Raw genomic sequence first — 13,230 nt, 5'->3', positions numbered from 1 at the left:
AAAAAAAAAAAAAAGAAAGAAATGGGAAGTCTGCAACCGGTTGTAATCTAACTCTAGTAAGTATTATGATTGTTGCACTGATTTACCAGAGATCATCCAATTTGGGGCCTTCTTCCCCTTTAGGGTGCAATAATCCCTCTTGTTCATCTCAGGGTTCTTGCTTAACCAGGGCCCTGACTGTAGGTGGTTTGTTTGGCCTAGGAGGGAGGTAACCTTACTGTTGATAGTTATTTTAATTTAGGCTAGACAGGGTATTGTTTGTAGAATTAACAGGCAACGCTTGGTTTTGAATTTGTCTTTCATGAGTTTCTACTAAATCTAGGGCATCTATGGCCTCTTTACTGTTTTAGTATTAGCCATCATTGCCAGTAAAGAGGACATAACATATATTTGTTGAGAGCCCTCATGAAAAACAACTAGATGGATTCAGGACTTAATTCAACCTCCTCTGGACTTGCCAAGTCATCATACCACAAAATATGTGTTGCCTGATAAGCCCACTCCAACATCCCCAGATAGTGGAGGAGATCATTGGCCTTGACTAACATTTTCCATTGACAGTTGGCCTAGGCTGTTAAAAGGCCTACGATAGCCTGTGCAGCCTGTAAAGCCATAAAAAATCCATATCAACAAGATATATTTGGGCCAACATCCAAAGTCTCTTCTGGGGATCATTACAACCTTCTGTACAAATTGTGCAGGATCCTTTAATAGAGACACCATTTTTTCATCTGACACTATGGCAGCCAACCGTTTAATGTCAGTGCCCTTTAGGTGGAGCTAACTCTTTGCCAGGTACATTCTATATAGCTAGGCAGACCCTTTTTCATTCAGTTTCTGGGCTAGGTCTTTAAGGAGAGAAGCAGCCTCAAGGTGAGAGAGAGGATATGTCTCCTCCACCAAGTAAAAATTAGCACCTCTTTTTTGGCCCTCCCGTTTTGTCTTTTCTGTCTTTATTACTTTGCAGGTGGTTACCAGCAAAGCAGAGGGCAAGTCATCCCAGTCACTACTGTGGTGACAACATGCTGCTTTTTTTTTTTTCTAGTGAGCATCACTCCTCCTCTACAGGTAGTTTGGGGTCCTACTTCCTCTTCAGGTGGCATGCTGATGAGAAGCTGCCTAGAACAAGGTCCAGCTTATATCTTGTGATTTGGAGCACATGTATAGCAGGACAGTGACTTCTTTTAGAGTCCTGGGAGGAGCAGGGGTATAAATTTCCTTAACTTTAGTCACTTTGAGCAATGCAGCCGGGTGCGGTGGCTCACACCTATCATCCCAGCACTTTGAGAGGCTGAGGCAGCAGATGACTTAGGGCCAGGAGTTCAAGACCAGCCTGGCCAACACGGTGAAACCCCATCTCTACTAAAAATACAAAAATTAGCTGGGTGTGGTGGTGCACACCTGTAATCCCAGCTACTCAGGAGGCACAAGAATCACTTGCATCCGGGAGGTGGAGGTTGCAGTGAGCTGAGATGGCACCACTGTACTCCAGCCTGGGGAAAAGAACAAGACCCTGTCACAAAAAAAAAAAAAAAAGGACGGGCACAGTGGCTCACACCTGTAATCCCAGCACTTTGGGAGGCCGAGGCGGGCGGATCACGAGGTCAGGAGATGGAGACCATCCTGGCTAGCACAGTGAAACCCCATCTCTACCAAAAATACAAAAAGTTAGCCGGGTGTGGTGGCGGGCGCCTGTAATCCCAGCTACTGGGGAGGCTGAGGCAGGAGAATGGCATGAACCCGGGAGGCAGAGCTTGCAGTGAGCCAAGATTGCGCCACTGCACTCCAGCCTGGGAGACGGAGCAAGACTCTGTCTCAAAAAAAAAAAAAAAAAAAATCCAGAAAGAAAAGAAAATGCTTTAGCCAGCTCAGCCCAAGAATTGGGATCTCAACATCCTTCCAAGGAAGGGATAGAGTGACAACATTCTCAACAACATAATTGTGTCACATCAGCCGAAGCATACTAACTGCCTGCAAAGGCATCTTTCCCAACTGCATTTAGGTGATCTACCCTAATCTGACGCATCTGCCTTATTAATTAGCTCCTTTGCCTACCATAGTGGTCCCCAAGGACAAAGATGTCCTCTCATCTCAGAGTACTTCAAATCCTTAGCTGAGCTAAGGGAGCTCCTTTCACTGTAGCTGTTATGGGATCAGGGGCAGCCCACTCTTGGTCCAGAAGCATGAACTCTTCTCCTTTTCCTGTTTGGGACCATGGATCTTACAACTTCTAGCATCTGCCTAGCGAGGGACCCAGGTGGGCTGGCTGATCTTTCCTGGGCAGCTTAGCATTTCTGACCATAAAAGTTCTAATGATGTGAGTTCACTAAAATACTGGTGCTACAACTTGGCCAGGCTAATGAGGTATATAGGGAGACCACAAAAACTATAGAATGAAGTACAGCAAAGAGTGATACCATGCCAAACTGATGCGGAGGTATTCCAAATACTGAATTCCAATCACTTAAAGGCCTTCCAAGATCAATTTGCCTATTTATTGTCCTACTGATGGGAATAGACCTCTTGCCAATTGCTTGATCACCAGGATCCTATAGAACTCACCTGTAGGATTTTGAGACTGAGCCAAAAAAGATAACCACAAGGTGGCAGTAGCACATAACAAGCTTTATTTGGGTGGCACTTGGAGAGGTTGCTTGAGAGGGGATGTCCTTCATAGCAGGAGACTATCCGGAGGCAACTGTACCGGGTCATTACCCAGAAGGGGAAAGGGCAAGGGAACTCCCAGGGGAGAGCTGAGGGCTGAATCAGAGATGGAGTTTATTTGTGTAGGTTATATTACTCAGCAGCAAGATGGGGAGTGTATTAGTCGATATTACTCAGCAGCAAGGTGGGGAGTGTATTAGTCCATTCTCACACTGCTATAAAGAAATACCTGAGACTGGGTAATTTATAAAGTAAAGAGGTTTAATTGACTCATGGTTCTGCAGGCCGCATAGGAAGCATGGCTGGGGAGGGCTCAGGAGACTTTCAATTATGGCATAAAGAGAAGGGGAAGCAAGCACGTCTTGCATGGCTGGAGCAGGAGGAAGAGGGTTTGGGGAAGTGCCATATACTTTTAAACAACTGGATCTTGTGAAAACTCTATAACAAGACAGCACTAGGAGGATGGTGCTAAACCACTGGAAACCACCCCCATGATCCAATCACCTCCAACCAGGCCCCACCTCCAGCACTGGGGATTACAATTGAATATGAGATTTGGGCAGGGACACTGATCCAAACCATATCAGGGAGTTTCTGGGTTAGAGAGCATCAAAAGTCAGCATTAGCTTGGTTTTTTATAGATACAGGGTTTGTCTTATCTATGTCTAGCAGATGTTAGGTATAGTTTTGTGGAGTATGTAAAGCAGGCTGGCTGTAACTGGCCAATCTGCCAGTATCTGCTTAGTTGATTTATATTTAAAACAACTGGATGTGTAAAAATTTTAGGCTTTTGAGCTAAAGGTACTAGCCTGCTGTGAAGAAGTAACAATATGGGGGCAATCTTTAGCTTAATTATATAACAGCAGTAACCATACAGTTTATAATTGAAACACTTTGATATAGACTTTATTTCCTGGTCATTGGAACACTTTGATTGTAGACATTGTTTCCTGGTGGATATCAATGACACACCTCCTCAGAGGGATTGTTTCAGATCTGGCCATGCGATGGTGTAATGAGGCCAAAGAACCAGCAAACCCTCTGAGTACTGTATCTGATATCGTAAATGTTTTCCATTGTATCTAATAAGGAGTTAGAATTAAACCCTGAGTTTATAAATCTTCCAAACAAAAACTCAAAGGGAGAAATAACACACTTGCTGAAACAGGTAACCTTATTTTTAATAAAATCAATGGTAAAGTGTGATAAGATTCTGGGCTATCATAAGCCAGTGGTTTGATATTATTTAGCCAAAAAATTCTTTAGAGTATGGCCTTACTCTTCCATCATGGTATATGCAGTCGACTCTATTCCTTTCCTTGTCGTCTCACAAGACACTTAGGATCAAGTGATTCCTAGCTAAGAAACAAGTATAAAATCATCCCATTCTGGATTTGGATGAAAACTGGTAATAAAATCAAGTAAAACTCCTGGAGGATACATTGGTTAAGAACCAAGCTTAGTCTATAAGTTTAGCAGGACAAGCCGCAGACAAAACTCCTCAGATGCCAGGTTAAAGAAGGAAGGAGCTTTATTCGGCTGGGAGTGTCAGCAGACTCACGTCTCAAAAACTGAGCTCCCTGAGTGAGCAATTCCTGTCCCTTTTAAGGGCTTACAACTCTAAGGGGGTCCGCATGACAGGGTTGTGATCGATTGAGCAAGCAGGGCGTACAGGACTGGGGGCTGCATGCACCAGTAATCAGAGTGGAACAGAACAGGACAGGGATTTTCACAATGTCTGGAATCTATAGATAACATAACCAGTTAGGTCAGAGGTCGATGTTTAACTACCAGGCCTGGAATGCAGCACCGGGCTGACTACTGATTTCACTTCTGTCTTTTCTTTAACTCCTACTTTTTCTTTGAGGCAGAAATTGGGCATAAGACAATATGAGGGGTGGTCTCCTCCCTTATTAGGAATTGAACATGAGATGGCACACATATTTATGCTGTATCAAGGTCACAATTATCTTACTGTATAAAACTGAAAACATCACTATCTGGACAGTTGGACATGTTTTATTGGGAAAATTATGTTTATCTTTATTTCTATGCTCTGTACTAGTAGGTTGGTTCATTAATAAATATGTGAAAACTTTTGTTTGAAAAAAATTATTTAGAATATGCTTCATTCATTCTTCTTGTCCATAAGACTGGGAATAATAAGGAGTATTGTAAATTACTGGCAATTTTTTTTTTTACAGAGCTCTTAAGTTTCCATAGAAATGAAATAGCTTTTCCCAGCAGATTCCAGATATTTAGAATTCCAAAGGTTGAGATGATAAAATTCAGTAAGGCCTTGATCACTGTTTGAGCATCTGCTTTAGCTGATAGGAGCACTTCAGGTAATTCAGACATCATATACAATTATTCTAATCAGTGTCTCTTACTTTCTGGGGATGGAAACTCTATAAAATCCATTTGCTACCAGATCCCAGGTAATAATGCCTTCAGTAGGCTTCCTTAGCTTCCTTATGTGCCCCCTGCAAACAATTTTTCTGACAAGCAACATACCTTTGTATTATATCCTGAATTATTTGATCTTTATTCCAAGTGTGATAAGATTCCAAGGTGTTTGGTATATTTCTTTTGTTTAAATGAGCTTGTGACAATATGAAAAAGCCATCCAAGCTACAACAATTGAAGTACAGGAATAATTTTATTGTATAATTCCCAAAGCCCTATGGTGTTCTTAGATAACCTTGGTTTCCAATTTTCTAAATCTTGTGAAGTTGCACGTTTCTGAAATTGTGAATAGGAATCCCTGGATATAAGTAATGGTGATTAAATTTCTCCAGTCAAAACTTTAGTAGCCTTTTTCACAGCTTGGTGTGCAAATTAAATTTCTTTAGACAATTTATTGTGTCTGGTGTGCACACCACAATGAATTACAAAAATCTGTTAGAGAAGCTGGGACGACTCTAATAGATTGAGAATTAGTTTACAATGTGATGTTTTAGTTCACATGGATGTTAGAAAGCCTCTATTCTTCCATATTTGTTTCATAGCATGATAGACTCCAAATGCATATTTGCTATCAGTATAGATATTTACTTCAAGATTGGTGGCTAATTTAAAAGTTTGTGCAAGAACTGTGAGTTCTACTTCTTGGGCTGATTTTATGTTTGCAGAGGATAAGCCTCTAAAACCTCATGAGGAGATTCTGGGAATATGGCAGAATAGAAAGTCCCAGGAACCGGTCGGGTGCAGTGGCTCATGCCTGTAATCCCAGCACTTTGGGAGGCCGAGGCGGGCAGATCATGAGGTCAGGAGATCGAGACCATCCTGGCTAGCACGGTGAAACCCCGTCTCTACTAAAAATACAAAAAAAATTATCCAGGCGTGGTGGTGGGCGCCTGTAGTCCCAGCTACTTGAGAGGCTGAGGCAAGAGAATGGCATGAACCCAGGAGGTGGAGCTTGCAGTTAGCCAGGATTGGGCCACTGCACTTGAGCCCGGGCAACAGAACAAGACTCTGTCTCAAAAAAAAGAAAAAGAGAAAGAAAGTCCCAGGAACCTATCTCCCCACATAGACAATAATCACACTGGAAGAATCTGTCTGACGTAACTCTTTGGAACTCTGGAGACTCCAAAGTCTGGAGACTTCTGAATGCTTGGAACTTCCTTGGAAAGGCTTAGATAGTAAATTGTGGTTAACTCCAATCAGTTTCAGCTCTTAGCATAGTAGCAACTACCCATCCCCTACTCCCAGCCACGTGGCGTGCAGGTGTGCACATATTTCTGGAGCAACCTACACACAGCTTGTAGGAGCCAGGGTAGGCAACAATGGACCCCGTCCTCCAAATATCAGGGATTCATGCTCTCTAATCACTAATTGCTGCTTTTAATCATAGAGGTGCAGACAAAGAGGTGGGTGGCCATTGCTGTTCCACTTCCCAGTATTGTTTCAAGTCCGTCCCACTCTGGCTAAAGTGACTTCCAGGGCATTTTAAGGTCTGGTTCTCTTTTCTGTCTCCTTCATTTTTCTCTTTTTCCTTTTTTTGGGGACTAGGACATTCAAAAGCATCTGCATACATAGGGAAAAGTAGAAAGTGACTGTGCACACCCAGGGAAAGTTACAGACTCAGAAAAGACCTATGAAGACCTTAAGTTTATACCTCAGGCTGCTCCTTGGTACAAAGATAGCCTACAACAGCAAGAAACAAAAACAAAACCAATAAGCAGTAACAGAAAAAAGTAAACTCTGGGGGAAGGGGGATATCTGATATCCAGTATTACCACATATTAGATTCAAATGTCCAGTTTGCAACAACAACAAAAAAACACAAGGCATACAAAGAAACAAGAAGGTATGGCCCATTCAAAGGAAAAATAAACAGAAACTGTCTCTGAATAAAACCTGATAGCACATCTACTAGAAAAAGACTTTAAAATAACTGTCTTAAAAATGCTTAAGGAACTAAAAGAAGATATGGAGAAAGTCAAGAAAACTATATGAACATAATTGAAATATCAATAAAGAGATAGAAAAACTAAAAAGAGGCTGGGTGTGGTGGCTCATGCCTGTAATTCCAGCACTTTGGGAGGCCTAGGTGGGCGGATCACCTGAGGTCAGGAGTTCGAGACCAGGCTGACCAAAATGGAGAAACCCCGTCTCTACTAAAAATACAAAAAAAATTAGCCAGGCGTGGTGGCGCATGCCTGTAATCCCAGCTACTCGGGAGGCTGAGGCAGGAGAATTGCTTGAACCTGGGAGGCAGAGGTTGTGGTGAGCTGAGATCACACCATTACACTCCAGCCTGGGCAACAAGAGTGCAATCCTGTCTCAAAAAAAAAAGAAAAAAAGAAAAACTAAAAAGAAACCAAAAAGAATTCTGGAGCCAAAATGTATAATAATTGAAATGAAAAGTTCTCTAGAGGTGTTTAGAGGCAGATTTGAGCAGGCAGAAAAGAATCAGCAAACTTGAAGATATGACAATGGAAATCACCAAGTCTGAAGAACAGAAAGAAAAAAGGTTGAAAAAAGTAAACAGAGCCTAGGGACCTATGGAACACCATCAGACAGACTAAAATATGCATTGTGGGAGTCTCAGAGGAAGTAGACAGAAAGAAAGGAACAGAGAAAATATTTGAAGAAATAATGGCTGTAAACTTCCAAAATTTGATGAAAGACATGAATATAAACATCCAAGAAGCTCAAAAAAAATCCAAGTAAGATTAATTCAAAGAGACTTACACTGGTCGGGTGCAATGGCTCATACCTGTAATCTGAATACTTTAGGAGGCTGAGATGGAAGGATGGCTTGAGTTCAGGAGTTCAGGACCAGCCTGGGTAACACAGTGAGACCTCATCTCTACTAAAAATAATTTAAAAATTAGTTGGGTATGGTGGCACATGCCTGTAGTCCCAGCTACTTAGGAGGCTGAGGCAGGAGGATCACTTGAACCTGGGAGATGGAGCCTATGTTGAGCTATGATCATACCACTTTACTCCATCCTGGGTAACAGAGTGAGACCCTGTCTCAAAAAAGTGAACCAAAACAAGCCAAAGAGATTTACACTGAGATACATAATAATCAAACATTCAAAAGACAAATATAAGAAGAGAATCTCAAAAGCAGCAAGAGAAAAGCAACTTATCACATACAAGGGAATCATTAATAAGATTATCAAGAGATTTCTCATCAGAAACCTTGGAGACTAGAAGGCAGTCAGCTGATATATTCTAAGTGCTAAAAGAAAAAAACAAAACTCTGTCAATCAGGAATCCTATATCTGGCAAAAACAGTCATTCGAGAGTGAGGGACAGCCAGGTGCAGTGGCTCATGCCTGTAATCCCAGCACTTTGGGAGGCTGAGGAGGGAGGATCACGAGGTCAAGAGTTCAAGACCAGCCTGACCAATATGGTGAAACCCCGTCTCTACTAAAAATACAAAAATTAGCTGGGCATGGTGGCACGTGCCTGTAATCCCAGCTACTTGGGAGACTGGAGCAGGAGAATTGCTTGAACCCGGGAGGCAGAGGTTGTAGTGAGCTGAGATCACGCCACTGCACTCCAGCCTGGGCAACAGAGCAAGACTCTGTCTTAAAAAAAAAAAAAAAAAAGAGTGAGGGAGAAATTAAGATGTTTCTAGATAAACAAAAGCTGAGGTCATTTATTATCGCAAGACATACTATGCAAGAAATGCTCAACAGATTCTTCTACACAGCAAAGGAAACAGTCAAAAGTGTGAAGAGACAACCTGCAGAATGAGAGGATATATCTGTAAACTATTCAGCTAACAGGGGGTTAATATCCAGAATATACAAGGAACTCAAGTGACTCAACAGCAAAAAATAAATAAATAAATATCTGATTTTAAAAATGGCAAATAATCTGAATAGACATTTCTCAAAAGAAGACATACAAATGGCCAACAAGTACATGAAAAAATATTCAACATCGCTAATCAACAGGGAAATGGAGATCAAAACTACAATGAGATACCATCTCACCCTGGTTAGAATGGCTATTATCAAAAAGAAAAAAAGAATAACAAATGTCGATGAGGATGCAGAGAAAAGGAACTCTTATACATTGTTGGTGAGAATATAAACTAGCACAACCATTATGGAAAACAGTTTGGAGGTTCCTCAAAGAACTAAAAATAGAACTAACATATGATCCAGTAATGCCACTATTGGATATATATCCAAAGGAAAGGAATATCAAAGAAATATCTGTATTCCCATATTTATTGCAGCCAAGATTGTTTATTCACAGTGGCCAAGATATGGAATCAACCGAAGTGTCCATCAATAGATGAATGGATAAACATAATGTGGTATGTAAACAAAATGGTGTGAAGCCCCGTCTCTACTAAAAACACAAAATTAGCCAGCTGTGGTGGCACATGCCTGTAGTCCCAGTTACTCAGGAGGCTGAGACAGGAGAATCGCTTGAGCCCGGGAGGTAGAGGCTACAGTAAGCCGAGATCATGCCACTGCACTCCAGGCTGGGCGAGACAGAATGAGACTGTCTCAAAAAAAGAAAAAAATTGCGTTTACAATAACACCAAAAAGAATGAAATACTTAGGAATTAAGAAAGGAGGTAAAAGACTTGTATGATGAAAACTATGAAACATTGCTGGAAGAAATTAAAGACATAAACAAACAGAAACACATCCCATGGTCATGGGTTAGAAGATAGGCTTTTTTTTTTTTTTTGACAGAGTCTCTCTCTTTCTCCCAGAGCAAGACGAGCATGATCATGGTTTACTGCAGCCTTGACCTCCCAGGCTCAAGTGATCCTCTCACCTCAGCTTCTTGAGTAGCTGGAACTACAGGAGCGCACCACCATGCCTGGCTAATTTTTGTATGTTTTGTAGAGATGGATCTCCCTATGTTGCCCAGGCTGGTCACAAACTCCTGGACTCAAGCAATCTTCCTGCCTCAGCCTCCCAAAGTGCTGGGATTACAGGCCTGAGCTACCATGCCCAGCCTATAAGAAGATTTAATATTGTTACAATTTTAATACTATCCAAAGAAATCTATAGATTCAATGCAATCTGTAGCAAAATTGCAAAGACAGTTGTTGCAGAAATAGAAAAACCCATCCTAAAATTTACATGGCATCTCAAGGGACCTCAAATAGCCAAAACAATCTTGAAAAAGACCAAAGCTAGAGGACTCACACTTTCTGATGTCAACACTTACTATAAAGCTACAGTAATCAAAACAGTGTGGTACTGGCATAAAGACAGACATATAGACCAACGGAACAGAATAGAGAGCCCAAAAGTAGCCCTTACACTTATAGTAAAATGATTTGTATGGTCAGAAGGTGGCCTAATTGGAAACTTACATTTTGAGCCTGTTAGGAGCTGTTTTTTTTTAAGTTCTCTATGTTCTATTTCATCCTATTCTTCCCATGGGAACTTCTTAGTTGGCTGAAACCCCCTTCTTGAACTCCTACTGATTGTATGCTTCACCAACTCTGTCCACCTGTTTTTCTTGTGGGTTTGATTTTACTGAGGATAATTTGGAACTTCATTGGCCTTTTGGAAAACTTAGGATCTCTCTAAACTAGTCATTTAAGACCTCTTCTTTCCTATTGCTTTTCCTTCTTCATCTTCCTTTTGCCACCTTTGAACTTCCATTCAGCTCCCTTCGGTTTTTTAATATATCCCCCTTCAGACTCCTATCTCACCCTGTTCTCTGTCTACCTCTGCCAGAACTTTCTCCTAGCTGCTCAGTCACCTGAACTTTACCTCCCCGCCCCCTCCCTGCTCTTAGTCGACCCAGGGTCCTCAAAAAGCAACTTCATAAAGCTAAAAAGAAAAAACCTTAATTGGAAATAAACTTGAAATTTTATCTATTCAGATGGACTTTGGAAACATCCTGACAGCTGCTAGATGCCTCTTCATTCACTCACCTAAAATTTAGTCCACAGCCTCCATAAGATGACTTATTGAGGAAGATGGAAATCTTAAAAACCTTCTCCACAAATATTGGTAAACAGGTAATCTTAACTTGTCCCATTTGCCAAAAAAAAACATAATTCAGATAAAAATATAAAGTGGAGAAAAAAATGAATACTAGCTATTTTATATAAACTAGTGAGTTTATATTAATATGCTTTACTGATTTATGACTAAAATTTTAAAATGAAAATCATAGAGATCTCTGTGTCTATATATATGTTTTTGTGTATCTGTATATGTATATTATGCATGCGTGATTTTTTTTTTTTTTGAGACAGAGTTTCGCTCTTGTTGCCCAGGCTGGAGTACAATGGCACGATCTCCACTCATGCAACCTCTGCCTCCCAGTTTCAAGTGATTCTCCTGCCTCAGCCTCCTGAGTAGCTGAGATTATAGGCATGTGCCACCACGCCTGGCTAATTTTGTATTTTTAGTAGAGACGGGGTTTCTCCATGTTGGTCAGGCTGGTCTCAAACTCTCGACCTCAGGTGATCCGCCCGCCTCAGCCTCCCAAAGCACTGAGATTACAGGCATGAGCCACCGCACCTGGCCGCATGTGTAATATTTTTCTACGTCTGGACAGTATTACAAAATTGATTCATATAATCCATTAAAAGAGTTCTATTCAAATTGGCTTAGAGATAAATGTGTGGTTATATAAACTACATATTTCAAAAACTCAGAAATATAGAAAGGAATACACATTCTTTTTTCAAGTTTACATAGTCTGGGATAATCTTTGGTAAATAAAGCTAGTTTTCAGGTTGTTGGTAAAATAGAAACAGAAATGCCTTCAGTGTTGTCAGCATGAAATACAATGCAAACACATAATTTTATTCTACACAGGTTTATTAGTCAAACAAGCTTACATTTTCTCTACTAGATGTTGAAGATTTTAAAGCTATAAATCCAATCTAACAACAAAATGTGCAACAAAAATGAATTGTTTGATGCACATCAAGCATGATAGTTAAAAAAAAAAAAAAAGGCAGAAGCAGCTGGGCGCAGTGGCTCACACCTGTAATCCCAGCACTTTGGAAGGCTGAGGCAGGTGGATCACCTGAGGTCAGGAGTTCGAGACCAGCCTGGCCAACATGGTGAAACCTCGTCTTTACTAAAAATACAAAAATTAGCCAGGTGTGGTAGTACACACCTGTAATTCCAGCTACCCAGGAGGCTGAGGCAGGAGAATCGCTTGAACCCAGGAGGCAGAGGTTGTGGTGAGCTGAGATCACGCCATTGCACTCCAGCCTGGGTGACAGAACAAGACTCCATCTCAAAAAAAAAAAAAAAAAAAAAAAAGACAGAAGCATTGCATGTTTAATTTTTATGTTTACTGCTTCTGTGACATTTTTAAGACTTGTCTGATTTGTCAACAAAAAAGATAAGATGAGCTGGGTGCAGTGGCTCTTGCCTGTAATCCCAGCACTTTGGGAGGCTGAGGTAAGCAGATCACTTGAGCCCAGGAGTTTGAGACCAGCCTGGACAACATAGTGAGACCCTGTCTCTAATTTAAATAAAAGAAAGGTAAGATCATGGCTGGCTAGCTTGGTTTAATGTCTCATAAACATTTCATGAGTAATTCAAGTATAATTGTTAAGAGCATGTGAATTAAATAGATGTAAATGAAATAACAGTTTACAAACTTTTCAGCAATGATTTTTTTTTACATGTCTACTTAAAAATAGTTCCCAAATATCTTTTGTAACTTTCAACCATAATGTTAGGCTAAGTTAAATTAAGCAAGAGATATTCATTAAAAATCTAGATCATTCTTAAATAAGATAAAATACTAGAACATTAATTATTGAACATGTTTATCTACTTTTGGTTTCTTCATTTTTACAGAAAGACAGAAAATAGGGCCAGGTGCGGTGGCTCATGCCTGTAATCCCAGCACTTTGGGAGGCTAAGGCGGTAGGATCACCTGAGGTCGGGAGTTGAAGACCAGCCTGACCAACATGGAGAAACCCCGTCTCTACTAAAAATACAAAATTAGCCGGGTGTGGTGGCGCATTCCTGTAATCCCAGCTGTTCGGGAGGCTGAAGCAGGAGAATCGCTTGAACCCGGGAGGCGGAGGTTGCGGTGAGCTGAGATCACGCCATTGCACTCCAGCCTGGGCAACAAGAGCAAAACTCCATA

This window comes from Hylobates moloch, unplaced genomic scaffold (genome assembly GCF_009828535.3).
Source record: "Hylobates moloch isolate HMO894 unplaced genomic scaffold, HMol_V3 SCAFFOLD_7, whole genome shotgun sequence".
Classification (NCBI taxonomy): domain Eukaryota; kingdom Metazoa; phylum Chordata; class Mammalia; order Primates; family Hylobatidae; genus Hylobates; species Hylobates moloch.
The sequence above is the reverse complement of the archived record's forward strand: the minus strand, read 5'-3'. Positions refer to the sequence as shown.